Below are 12,555 nucleotides of genomic sequence, written 5' to 3'. Positions count from 1 at the left end.
GATGGCATCACCGACTCGATGGGCATGAGTTTGAGCAAGCTCCGGGAGTTGGTGGACAGGGAGGCCTGGCGCGCTGCCGTCCCTGGGGTCGCAGAGTCGGACACGACCGAGCGCCTGGACAACAACTCGCCTAGGAGGTCTTCACAAGCCGCCTCGCCTCCCAGAAAAAATCCAGGCTCTGCGTAGGGGGAAGGAGGGCCCCGGTCCCACTCCTTGGGATTCCGCCTCTCCCGAAAAGATGAGCTGGCGCTCCCAGCTGCTCGCGGGCCCCGGGCCTCCCTCGGCGCCCGCTCCGGGCGGGAGGCGGCAGCCCGCCCCGCGTGGCCCGCGGCCCCCGCCCGCCTGCTCCGGTCGCCCGGCCGCGCTCGCGCCTCCCGAGGGGCCGGGTGCTCGGTCGCTGGGACCAGCGCGGGCGGGAGACGAAGTGGCCTCGGCCCGGGGCCCAGCGGTTTCCCCCGTCCCGCTTTGGAACCGCGCGGCCCGGGCCGTGTCTTCGCCGCGGTCTCGCCAACCGCCTCTCTGCTGAGCTCGCAGCCGGGTGGGTGTTAGCTGGCGCGGCCGCGCCGTCTCTGGAGCGCCTCCCGGGGCGCGGCTCGGGCACTGAGGGCTCCCCGGGTGGGCGCAGCTCAGTCTGGGCTGGGCGCTGTCCCCGCACCCTCTTACAGGGCTCCCGGAGCTGCGTGCCTCACCACCCCCATCTGGCCCACGTGGGACTCTGCCTCTTCCCTACAGCTGTGCCCTCAGCTTGGAGTCAAGATGCTGTCTTTTCCTGCAGACGTCCCTCCTGGCTCCCCAGACGGACGGGGCTCCTTCTGCGAGTCTGCCCGATCCTTCCCCCCGCCCGCCGTCAGCCCAGGTCGCGCGGTCCCGCAGCGCTGAGCATGGCTTCTTTGCAAGGATGGGCCCCGTGGTTTGCCTTTTCCACCCTTCAAACCGAGAGCAGTGCCTCTTACTCAATACACGTTTGAATGCTTGCACTGATACTAGTGCTTGTCACCCTAGGGTTTTCTCTGTGAAGTTGAATATACACCTTATTTTCAGAAATCATGGTCCTGGGACAGTCTGAAAGTACCCTCAGAATATTGCTGCTTTCCCCTAACTCAAAACCTACAGGTAGGGCTTTAAATACACAAACAGATTCAAAGAAAGCAGAGCAGTGACTTTAGGGGCTGGGGGTCTGGGTCGGGGTAGGAAGGGCAGGCTGGGTGAGGCACAAGGGCCCCTTTGGGTGGTGGATATAGCCTGATTGGCACAGTGGTTTCACAGCTTCTCACTGGTCAGACCTCATTGAAATGTACTCTTAAAACATGTGCATTTTATCATTGATAAATTTTACCTCAAAGTGACTTAAAAATATCAGAAAGCAAGAGGAAAAATCTTTTGGATTTATCATGTGGTTTGGAAAGATGAATTAGGGATTGATAGCCTTTGGTTGCAGCACCGTTCAATATCTAGTTTAGGGGTTTGTACATTTTTCTTTTTTTCTTACCTTGCCTAAATGGAAAATCAACGCTCATTGAGTTACTGCAGCTGGAAGTAAGAAAAAGCAGAGTAATGAACAGACTGACAGCTGACTCCCTGTGGCGCTTAATTTTAGTACTGATGCCTTTAGGAATTCTTTGAAACTTCAGTTTGAGGCTTAATTCATGCGATGAATCATCGATATTGAGGGTCGGTAGGGAAACTGAAGCAATAAACACTCCCTGCTCAAAGAAAATAATCTCGCGAATGGCTTTTGAATAGACTTATTTAAAGTGATGGCCATAAAACCCACCAGGTTTTTAATGTGCCATCCTTTTTTCAAATGTTTAATATAGAATGTTCTCCAGGTAACTTGAAGCAACTCTTAAGAAATAAAGGAATTCAAAAAAGAAGGGATATATGTATACATATGGGGCTTCCCTGGTGGTTCAATGGTAAAGAATCTGCCTGCAATACGCAGGAACTGCAGATTCGATCCCTGGGTGGAGAAGATCCCCTGAAGGAGGGCATGGCAACCCACTCCAGTATTCTGGCCTGGAGAATCCCATGGACAGAGGAGCCTGGCGGGATACAGTCCATGGGGTCACAAAGAGTCGGACACGACTGAGGCGACGTAGCACGCACGTGTACATATAGCTGGTTCACGTTTCTGTGCAACAGAAGCTAACATTACATCGTTACATTACATCGTGAAGCAACCGTGTGTGTGCATGTGTCCGTCACTAAGTCGCGTCCAACTCTTAGCGACCTCATAGACTGCAGCCCACCAGGCTCCTCTGTTCACGGGATTGTCTGGGCAAGAATACTGGAGTGGGTTGCCTTTTCTTTCTCCAGGGGATCTTCCCCACCCAGCGATTGAATCTTTGTCTCCTGCATCTCCCACATTGCAGGCACATTCTTTACCACTAAGCTACCTGGAAAGCCTAGAAAGCAATTATACTCCAATAAAAATTAATTAAAAAAGAAATATATCTATTAAATAGGAGAGTCTTAACAATTAGGTGGTTTTTGAAAAATTGAGCCAAGACTTTCTTGCCCTGTATCTCCTCAGCCTTCAGAGGACTCAGATGAATGGCGCTCTCACTGTAAATCACACATGTTCTGTCTCACTTTGAGGGATGCCCGTGTATTTGGGAAATGTATCCAAAAGTTGAACCACCAGAAGATGCTTCTGTATAGGGCTGAGATTCACCTGGCCAAATCTAAATTTGTTGAGCTACTGCAGGACGATGCAGATGAAAAACAAGTATTGTATCCAAAGTTCAGACCATCAGGAGGCATTATCGTGGTGTCTATGTGAAGTTCCATCAGATGAAGGATTGTCTTTAATTTGGAATTCTAGAACCATCCCTTATTTGTTGAAGCAGTAGAACCATGTATTTCATTGTGAAGAAAGTTTGGAGCCCTCACTGAAAGTTCTCACTAATGGTCTTAGTAAATATTTGCTGTTGGTGGGATAGCAGATGTTGGCCGTTGTCAATGTTCTTTGCTCAGCTCTCTTTCCTCCTATTGTCTGGGAATAGTCATTTAAAAGGACAATGCTGTTGTAAAGCTGATACTCCCTTAATGTCGTCCTCAAATAATTATGAATATATTTTCCATTCTGTGGCTTGACAGAAAACTCAGGTGCGATAGCTCATGTTAGAGCGATAAGCTGATTTGAGGATGGGTGTCTCCGGAGTAATATACCGAATTTCAGGGATTAAGGGCAGACCTGATGAGAAACGACGTAGGCCTGAGGTCAGCAGATGACATCCTGTTGGCTGGATCCCATCTGTGGCCTGTTTCTGTAAGGGAGTCTTATTGGAATGCAGCCTCAGCTGCTCTTTGACGTTCGATCTGACTGTTTTGACACTTTGATGGCAGAGCTGAATATTTGCGAAAAAGCCTGCATGAACCCAAAAGCCTAAAAGACGCCTCATCTGGCCTATAGAGGAAGGTTGTGGGCCCTGAAGTAGATGATGTATCATGGGAAAACATTAAAAAACCAAATTGCCTCAAGGTTTCAGTTTGTGCTGGAATTTGTGGTTTGGTAAGCAACAGGCGTGGGGATGTGTGTGTGATTCGTTTTATGAAAATGCAGATATTTACATCGGCCATTGTCGGGGCCTTCAGAGGTTCTCTGTCCCCTGCCCGTGAAGAGCAGGGGCTGTGGGGACCCTTGGCAGAGAGAGGCCTCTGCTCTCCGGGGTGCTCGTCCCTCTGACAGCCTCTCAATCCTTAACGCACAGTCTTGGCCCTCAAACCATTCACCCCGAAGGTGACTTAATGTGACTTACCTTCCTTGGTACTGGGCTGTCTTTAGGTTTCGCCTTGCGATACCACCTTAAGCTCCGGCATCTCTTGAGACTTGTGAGCTCAGAGCCACCTTTGCTATCTGAGATACTGCTGACACGGGGCAGGTGGGATGCTTAATCAAACGAAGATTTTTTCTGTGTCCTTCCCTCTGACTCTTGCTCTCCAGTGTCTGGAGTCAGCTTAGGTTACTTGGGCTCCTATATCCTCTATGGCCCTAACCAGCAACGGTAGTTCTTTGCTTAGCGGTTCTGTCTAAGCCCTGTGCATGATCAACTGAATTTGTATGATCACTTGAAGAGGAGTCTCCCTTTTGTGCTATGTGGACCCTTCCCCTTGGCTTTGGTTCCCAGTGCCTTCACCTCTCCTCAGGATTCTCAGAGTTGAAGTAACTGATCTCTTCCCCTCTGCTCTACCTGTCTGTCTGATGGCATCTTTTATCATCGCCTCTCTCCAGGGAGCCTGGGGAGCCGCGGACAGCCCTTTATATCTCTCTCTGCCTTTGTGACCCTCTGCACCTTTCTTTCTTCACCATCCTTGGGTGATCAGAGCAAGTGAAGGTGCAGCTGTATGTCTGAGGCTAGTGTTAACCTTGGCTTCTGTATGAGCCAGACAGTTATGCAGGCATCTCCTCAAGGGACGGTTGGAACCTTACCCTCACCTAGTAGCAAGCTTGGATAATGGGGAGATCTTGTTTCAGCTAAGACGGTTATTGATTAGATATAAAATAGTTATTCCTTTGATTATTGCTGCAAATCAAAGTTGTGGCTGTTTTCTGTTAGGGTGTTAGCTCTCTTTTTACTCATTCATTAAATTCAAGGCATAAAGGAAGAAATTTCTTTTTAAAAAACATTTTATTTTATATTGGGAATATAGCTGATTAACAATGTTGTGACAGTTTCAGGTGGACAACAGAGTGACTCAGCCATCCATCTCATGTATCCATTCTCCCCCAGACCCCTCCTATCCAGGCTGCCACCAAACAGTGAGCAGAGCTCCCTATACCATACGGTAGGGAAGAAACTTCTAATGTTTCCTGTTTATTTTAGATACCCACTATAGATGGGCATTTTAGATGTTATTAGTTTAGATCCCTCATGTAAACATGTATGAGATCCCTGATGATTAATATGTATAGATGATCTGTCAGGTATGATGAGAATGACTATAGAACAGACAGCCTGACAGCTCTGTCATTTGCTGAAAACCTGACTGTGGTTAGCAGTTACTCAGGTCATGGAGCTATCTTCACCAGAAGGGACTCACCATCTAGTCCAGTGCCCTTGGAGGAGGGGACCCTCACTCACCGAGAAGTGACTTGCTTAAGGTGGCCCGTCTCCTTAAGGGCAGAGCTGGAGCTAAACACCTTCTCTCCTGATTCCTGATAGCAGTGATTGTCCGACAGACACTAAAGCAAACGAACCAACACAGCCCAGTGCTTATTATACTGAAGTCTGGCTTTAACTCCTAAAAATGTCTTGATTCCATATGCTTTGATTTTAAATATTTATCACCAAGTTGTGGATGGGTCCGATTTATCCCTCTTTTCCCTACCTTGACTTAAATGAAATGCTCCTGAGTAAATACATCTCTGGAGACTGTGGTTCCATTTCAGCTGCTTGGTTAGTTGCATTTTTGCAGCGGCGCTTTGGCACATGGAGGGCGTGGCAGCTTGGCTGTGGCCGTGCCCCTTGGGCTTGTGGTCACCCCATTAGGCAGTGCCAGCAAGGCTAGCCCCACGGTGTGTGGCGAGCCCCCAGGTGACCACTGCCTTCTGGTGGATCCGCTGCTCTGCCCGTTTAGCCAGTGACCTCTGTCCTACCCCGCCTGCCTCTGCTACCAGGGCCGATCTGCCTTCAGCACTGGCGCCGTCCTTTGCCCCGTACCCCCTGGTCACTCACGGCTTGTTTTTTTGCCACACCACATTGTTTGTGAGATCAGAGTTCCCTGACCAGGGATTGAACCCGTGCCCCCTGCAGTGGAAGTTCAGAGTCTTAACCACTGAACCACCAAGGACATCCCTGCTCAAGACTTTGAAGTAACCATTCTTACTCTCCAGGTTTTCTGTATCAGCAAATACTGCAAACCATGATGCTCATGGGAGAAAACAGGACAACTTTTTTTTGAAGTTTGGGCTGATAGAATTCTCATTTGAGATTTGTTAGAGCCCTGGAATCCACTGCCTTCTCCGTGAAAACAGACAGTTGTTATACCAATTGAACTATACACGCATTAGGCAGTTGTGTCCTGAAAGGGTTGCTGTCTGCTACCAGAGGACCAAACGTCAGCCACACACCTGTCGCCACCAAGCCATTCCCATTCTTGCCATTAATCAGAGTGTTTGCCAAGATCCAGTATAACTAAATGGTCTTGCCAGTCAAAATGCCAGATTAAATGGAATTGTAATTGTTTTCTCTAATCTCATTTCAAATATTTACATTTTCTTGAATAAGTAAATGACCTGTATCAAAAAGACATGCTACTTTAAGAGAGTAAGAAAAGCATATAGTGACTAGTTTAATCTCTGACTTCGAGATTGTTTTCAGCGCGACCGTTGAATTTAAGATCCTCACGTGGACCACAAATGGAACCATCAAGGTCAGTCAGATGTATCAGTTCACGTAATTGGTATCAGTTTACGTCACAGTGCTGGGGAGAGGCTTCATACTTGATGTCACGGTAGAAACCCAAGTCACAGTGTATGAAGAATCGTGAAAGTATAAGCAGGGTAAGACTACCTGAGTTGTAGTTGGCGGCTTCCATATCCTAGAGTTTCATATTTGAGGGTTTCGTATCTGAGGATACAGAGGGCCAGCATCCTTAGCCATTTTAAATAAGGAGCTTGAACATTCTTGGATTATTTTTTCTTCTTTCATTCTTGGATTTTGCTGTCCTAGAGGGGATTCTGAAACCAGTCCCCCACAGACACCGAGGGATGACCGGATATATTTTATCAGCTTTTTTATCCTTATGTGCCCGTACTTCTGAAAGCCACTGAACTATAAAAATTCAGTGTCGAAGACCTTTGCTTTTTACCAGCCACTAAATTCATGGGAGTACTTGATCACACCCACACTTTAATAAAGATGCTTAAAATTATATAGTTTTTACACAAGAAGAAATTTTCTTTTGTGGAAATATACTGGTATTGTAAAGTACCGAATGTCGATTGACCCTGAATGACAATGCCAGTATACACACCCACCCCTCTGGTTTGGCATTTTCCCTCCAAGTCACACCTTCCTCCATTTATACACATCTCAGCTTTTAAAGCTGTTTTAAAACCAAGGCATGAATTAGCATTGAGTTCAATGATGATTCAGGACCTTTCATTTGCATATTGCGCAATTGACATTATTTATGAAACTGTTTTTAAGTATTTTAAAATTAAGGTGTATATGTTTTTTTGTTGGCTGCTCTGTGCAACACACAGGGATCTAAGTTCCCTGACCAGGGATTGAACCTGTGCCCCCTGTAGTGGAAGCGCAGAGCCCCAACCACGGGACTGCCAGGGAAGTGCCAGAGCTACTGTTTTATGAAGATATGTTGACCATAAGTTGTATCTTATAAACCATATTAGTTTGAGAAGGCTGTCCCTTAGCTGCTATTCCTCTTTTTGTGGTCTGTCTGGATGGTTTCTTTTTTTAAAATCTTTACATTCTTTCAAAATAAACTGTAGTGACATTTAAAAATTGTTCCAATGTATTTCAGTTTGCACCTGCTCTTATGCATTCTACCAGAATACTTTCCTTTTGAATCTGAGTACTCACTTTGAGAGTCGCATCTTGCTCTTGTAAGGAAAGTGATGCACAGATAGGTTGCCAGTGTGTGCTTGTGTATCCTGCGCCCGACTGGGGATTTTGAGTTTCTTTTCTAGCGTACATGGACCTTAGTTTTTCTATAGTTGACTCACATCTTCTGGGTTTATGAAAGGAAGCAAGGAGATGAAAGGGAGAAAGAATGATTCATCATTAGCTTTGGTCCAGGGCCTCATAAATCTTTCTGCTCTTTACCTAACTAATCATCATCATTACTAATTATGAGACAGGAAATAAACTGGAATTCAGTACGGGCTGGCTTCACATAGAGCAAATCAGCGAATAAATCAAGAGGCTGTCCTATCATCAGAATGACTTGAAGAGCTGAGCAGAGAGGGGAGGAACTGTTTCTCCTCTGCTTTTGTGTTTGGCCTGTGTTTTAAGGCCTACTCTTGAATAAAGTTGGAAATTTTAACTTGGATATGTTGAAAATTGAGTTGTATAATCTAATTTTAAGAGCGCTTGACATCAATTAAGTGACTGTTACTTGGAACATAAGTTCATGAATACAGTGCATGTTGGTTTTGTTGAAAAACGGTGGTGTGGCAGGTCTTGGGGCAGGGCCAGTGGACGCCGCACCTTCCTCCTCCCCAGGCTGTGGCCGGTGGTGCGGCAGGTCTTGGGGCAGGGCCAGTGGACTCCGCACCTTCCTCCTCCCCAGGCTGTGGCTCACAGCCACCCTTCGGGGGGCAGGAGTGCCCTGGGCAGATCGCGCCCCACCTGGCAGAGTCCAAGTTGGAAGGAAGGAGGCATTGGCACCACGGCTCCCTTAGCCCTTCACTGCCTGGCCGTGTCTGAACTCGCCCTTTAGCTGCAAACCTTCAGCCACGTGTGTGTGTGTGTGTGTGTGTGTGTGTGTGTGTGTGTGTGTATATATATATATATCCTGATGGCTCAGACAGTAGAGAATCTGCCTGCAATGCAGGACACCCAGTTTCAATCCTTGGGTCAGGAAGATCCCCTGGAGAAGGGAATGGCAACCTATTCTAGGATTCTTGCCTGGAGGATCAATGGACAGAGGAGCCTGGCAGGCTACAGCCCATGGGGTCGCAGAGTCAGAATCGACTGAGCACTCACACACTCCTCATAGTCTCAGGCTGCCTGGAACGTTTTCGTCTGCGGGACGTGCTGGGAGGGGTCCCTGGCTTTCCTCCTACGCCACCCCTGTTCTTCCATTCAGCCAGGCTTAGCAATAAGTGCTCCCTAAGCGTCTGGCTTTAGCATCAGTCCTTAGGAGAAGGGGACAACAGAGAATGAGATGGCTGGATGGCATCACCGACTCGATGGACATGAGTTTGAGTGTACTCCGGGAGTTGATGATGGACAGGGAGGCCTGGCGTGCTGTGATTCATGGGGTCGCGGAGAGTCGGACACGACTGAGCGACTGAACTGAACTGAAGCGCCTGGCTGCGGTCTGCTGTGTCTGTCTCTGGTTGAGATCTCTTCTCTGGAGGTGCCATGTAGCTCTCTCAGGCCCGGTCCTGACTTTGCTCTACAATATCAGACCAGAGTAACTGGTTTCTTATACCGTCCCAGCACCTCCAACGGAGTCCAGCCAAACAGGGCTCACCATTCCTCTTTCTCTCGCGCCTGTTTCACCCTCCTCTCGGCCTTTGCCTCTTCCCCTTACAACCGCATTGTCAACGTGGCCAGATCCCACTTGACTCCTGTACGAGCTGTCGGCACTTTTGATCTCTTCATCCTCATCACCACTGTTGACTTCAGACATACACACGCGCACGCACACACATGCACACACACGCACACACATGCACACACACACACGCACACGCACACACATGCACACACACACACAGACTCCTTATCTCTGTCTAATATTACAGCAGTTTCCCAGCAAGTCTTTCCAGTCCATCCTGACCATGGTTCCCTGATGAATCCCAGGTCTTTGGCACTTGGGGCTGTCCACAGTTTGTGGTCTGGGGTCTGTGGCCCAGCTCTAGGTCCACTCACCTCTCCCCTCCCTGCGGGCTCTGCTCTCCCCAGCTGGGCCTGTGCGGGAGGGTGTGTGCAAGTTCTGTGTGAATTTTGTTTCTTTAAAAGGCATCCTGGGACGTCCTGGTGGATCTGTGATTAGGACTTCGCCTTCCAATGCAGAGGGTGGGGTTCGATCCTTGGTCAGGGAGCTAAGACCCACATGCCTCGCAGCCAAGAAGCCAAAACCAGAAGCAATAAAGGCTTTAAAAAAAAAAAAAGTAAAGGGTGTCTGTGTCAAAGACCTACACTTCTAACCTAAAACTGTGAAGTTCTTTCTTAGAGATGGCATCTGTAAGTTACTCTTGTGTTAGAAAAAAACCTAGCCAGTGTCACAGCTAGAGTATAAAAGGAACTCTGTAATTAATTGCTCACCCCTTTTCCCTTGCTCATGCTGATTTCTGAACTTGAAAGTAACCTGCCCCTGATTTTACCTGTCTAAATCCTCTTCATAATCCAGACTCTTAACTGAGCCTCTTTGATTGCTCCATCCAGCTCCCATAAGGCAAGCATTACTATATTTATAACTATTTAATTGCATAGCTGTTTAAGTGCCTCTAGTCTGGGAGTTTCTTATGGGTGGTGACAAGGTCTCTGTTACAAAGAACAAAAATAACGACCACAGTGCTTGACACATGGTAAATATTCAATGAGAATTTGAATGAGTACATGAATGGAAGAGAAAATACGTTCATGAGCTCATTCTTGCCTAACTTTAAATAGCTTAGGAGTGGTATTTGGGGCTGAGTCATCTTATTAATCTACCATGGCTAGTATTGTGCTTTTTGCATGATAGATACTCAGTAGATATTTTTTTTAAATTTCTTATTTCAGCTTTATTGAGGTATAATTGACAGACGGAGAAGGCAATGGCAAGCCACTCCAGTACTCTTGCCTAGAAAATCCCATGGATGGAGGAGCCTGGTAGGCTGCAGTCCGTGGGGTCGCTAAGGGTCGGACACGACTGAGCGACTTCACTTTCACTTTTCACTTTCACACATTGGAGAAGGAAATGGCAACCCACTCCAGTGTTCTTGTCTGGAGAATCCCAGGGACGGGGGAGCCTGGTGGGCTTCCGTCTATGGGGTCACACAGAGTCGGACACGACTGAAGTGACTTAGCAGCAGCAGCAGCAAGACATTTAAAACGGACACTTGAAAGTATGGAAATAAGTATGCATTGTGAAAGGACTCCCCACATCTCATTGATTAACATATCCATCATCTCACATCTTAATTTTTTTTTCTTTTGGTGAGAACATTTTAAGTTCTACACTTGGCAAATTTCAATTATTCCACAACTATTGCTTGAATTAGTGGATAAATGAGCAGTTGATTATAATATGTGCTTTCTGAATGCTATGTTACTATATTTTATTTTCAGTAATTTAAGTCTTCTTACTACAGCAAAACAAGTCCATCCTAAAGGAGATCAGTCCTGGGTGTTCATTGGAGGGACTGATGTTGAAAGTGAAACTCCAGTACTTTGGCCACCTGATGCAGAGGGCTGACTCATTTGAAAAGACCCTGATGCTGGGAAAGATTGAGGGCAGGAGGAGAAGGGGACGACAGAGGATGAGATGGTTGGATGGCATCGCCGACACAATGGACATGAGTTTGGATGAACTCCGGGAGTTGATGGACAGGGAGGCCTGGCGTGCTGCGGTTCATGGGGTTGCAAAGAGTCGGACACGACTGAGCGACTGAACTGAACTGAACCTCAGCAAAATCTTTTAAAATGTTTCTCTTTTGATTGTCAGCATTAATTTTTATCAGTGATTATTTCTGACTTTAAACTTTTCCTACATTTTAATTTTGATCTTAAATCGTAATCACCGCAGAGGGGTGTATTCATAGTTTCACAAAGGAAATCAGAAAGAAAAATAAGGTTCTCTCTTTAAGAAAAATGTGAAGGCGGTTATCTATATTATTAGCTCCCGCTTCTGGGTATAGGCGGGGCTCTAGGACTGGCAATTATCGCTACAACAATGGCGGACTAGTTTCTCCAGAGTCGTCATGGCTCCATTCAGCACACATGATTCAGATGTTTTCAATAGGAAAGGGTGCTGGCAGCCTTTATTAAAACATTTGATGGACCCTAAACTCCAGTTAAGCTGAACGAAGTTATCCTGCCTCCTGTCAGTACCAGAAGGCTGACATTCTTCCTCTTTTTGTTTGGTGAAGGCTGTTTGCCAGTTTTCTTTGACAGTAATACTTGATTATTACCAGTGAATTAATGGTATTTGCTTTTGGTCCTGTTGATGCAGCCCCAGATAATCATGAAATTAAAAGAACCGACAGAAACAGACTAGGGCCCTGTGCATTTTTGTGACCCTTACTGCCTGAAGACTCGTTGTTGTCATTTGGCAGTTGTTTGTTTTGTTTTTTGACTCTTTTTAAAGCCATTTGACAAAAATTACCTTGGTTCAGTAGATTTGGTGGGAGAGATAACTGATGCCTGCGTGTGCTTCTTTGGTGGCACCATTTTAATGACCTGTGAGAGAGGACTAGTCCTAACCCACATGCATCCAGTGAGCTGGTTATGTGATGTGCCTGGATTTGTAGACATGCCTGCATCTGGCAATGAGCACTTATGGGATGGTGAACAGAGTCAGGAAAAGAAGGTCAGAGGTGCAAAGGAAGGAAATTTAGGAAATGCTAGAAGCTTGTTGGAAATGAGAGAATTTCTGCAGCATGTTTAGAAGAACAGTTCAGAAGAACAATAAAACAGAAACAACAGGCTCCCTCTGTAGAACATTTGGGGGTCACTGCATATCCTGTGAGTACTCTTGCTTAGAAAATCCCATGGATGGAGGAGCCTGGTAGGCTGCAGTCAGTGGGGTCGCTAAGGGTCAGACACGACTGAGCGACTTCACTTTCACTTTTCGCTTTCACACATTGGAGAAGGAAATGGCAACCCACTCCAGTGTTCTTGCCTGGAGAATCCCAGGGAAGGGGGAGCCTGGTGG

General features: G+C 46.9%; 1 protein-coding gene across 3 annotated transcripts in view; it reads left to right on the top strand.

Annotated features, from left to right (window-relative positions):
• RNF152 (ring finger protein 152) overlaps window positions 1–12,555 on the top strand; it is a 76,622-nt gene that overhangs the window by 55,792 nt on the left and 8,275 nt on the right. The window lies entirely within an intron of this gene.

The sequence above is a fragment of the Moschus berezovskii genome, chromosome 28, assembly GCF_049115385.1.
Source record: "Moschus berezovskii isolate FMDL1 chromosome 28, NW_MosBer_1.0, whole genome shotgun sequence".
Classification (NCBI taxonomy): domain Eukaryota; kingdom Metazoa; phylum Chordata; class Mammalia; order Artiodactyla; family Moschidae; genus Moschus; species Moschus berezovskii.
This window is presented reverse-complemented; position numbering and strand designations above follow the sequence as displayed.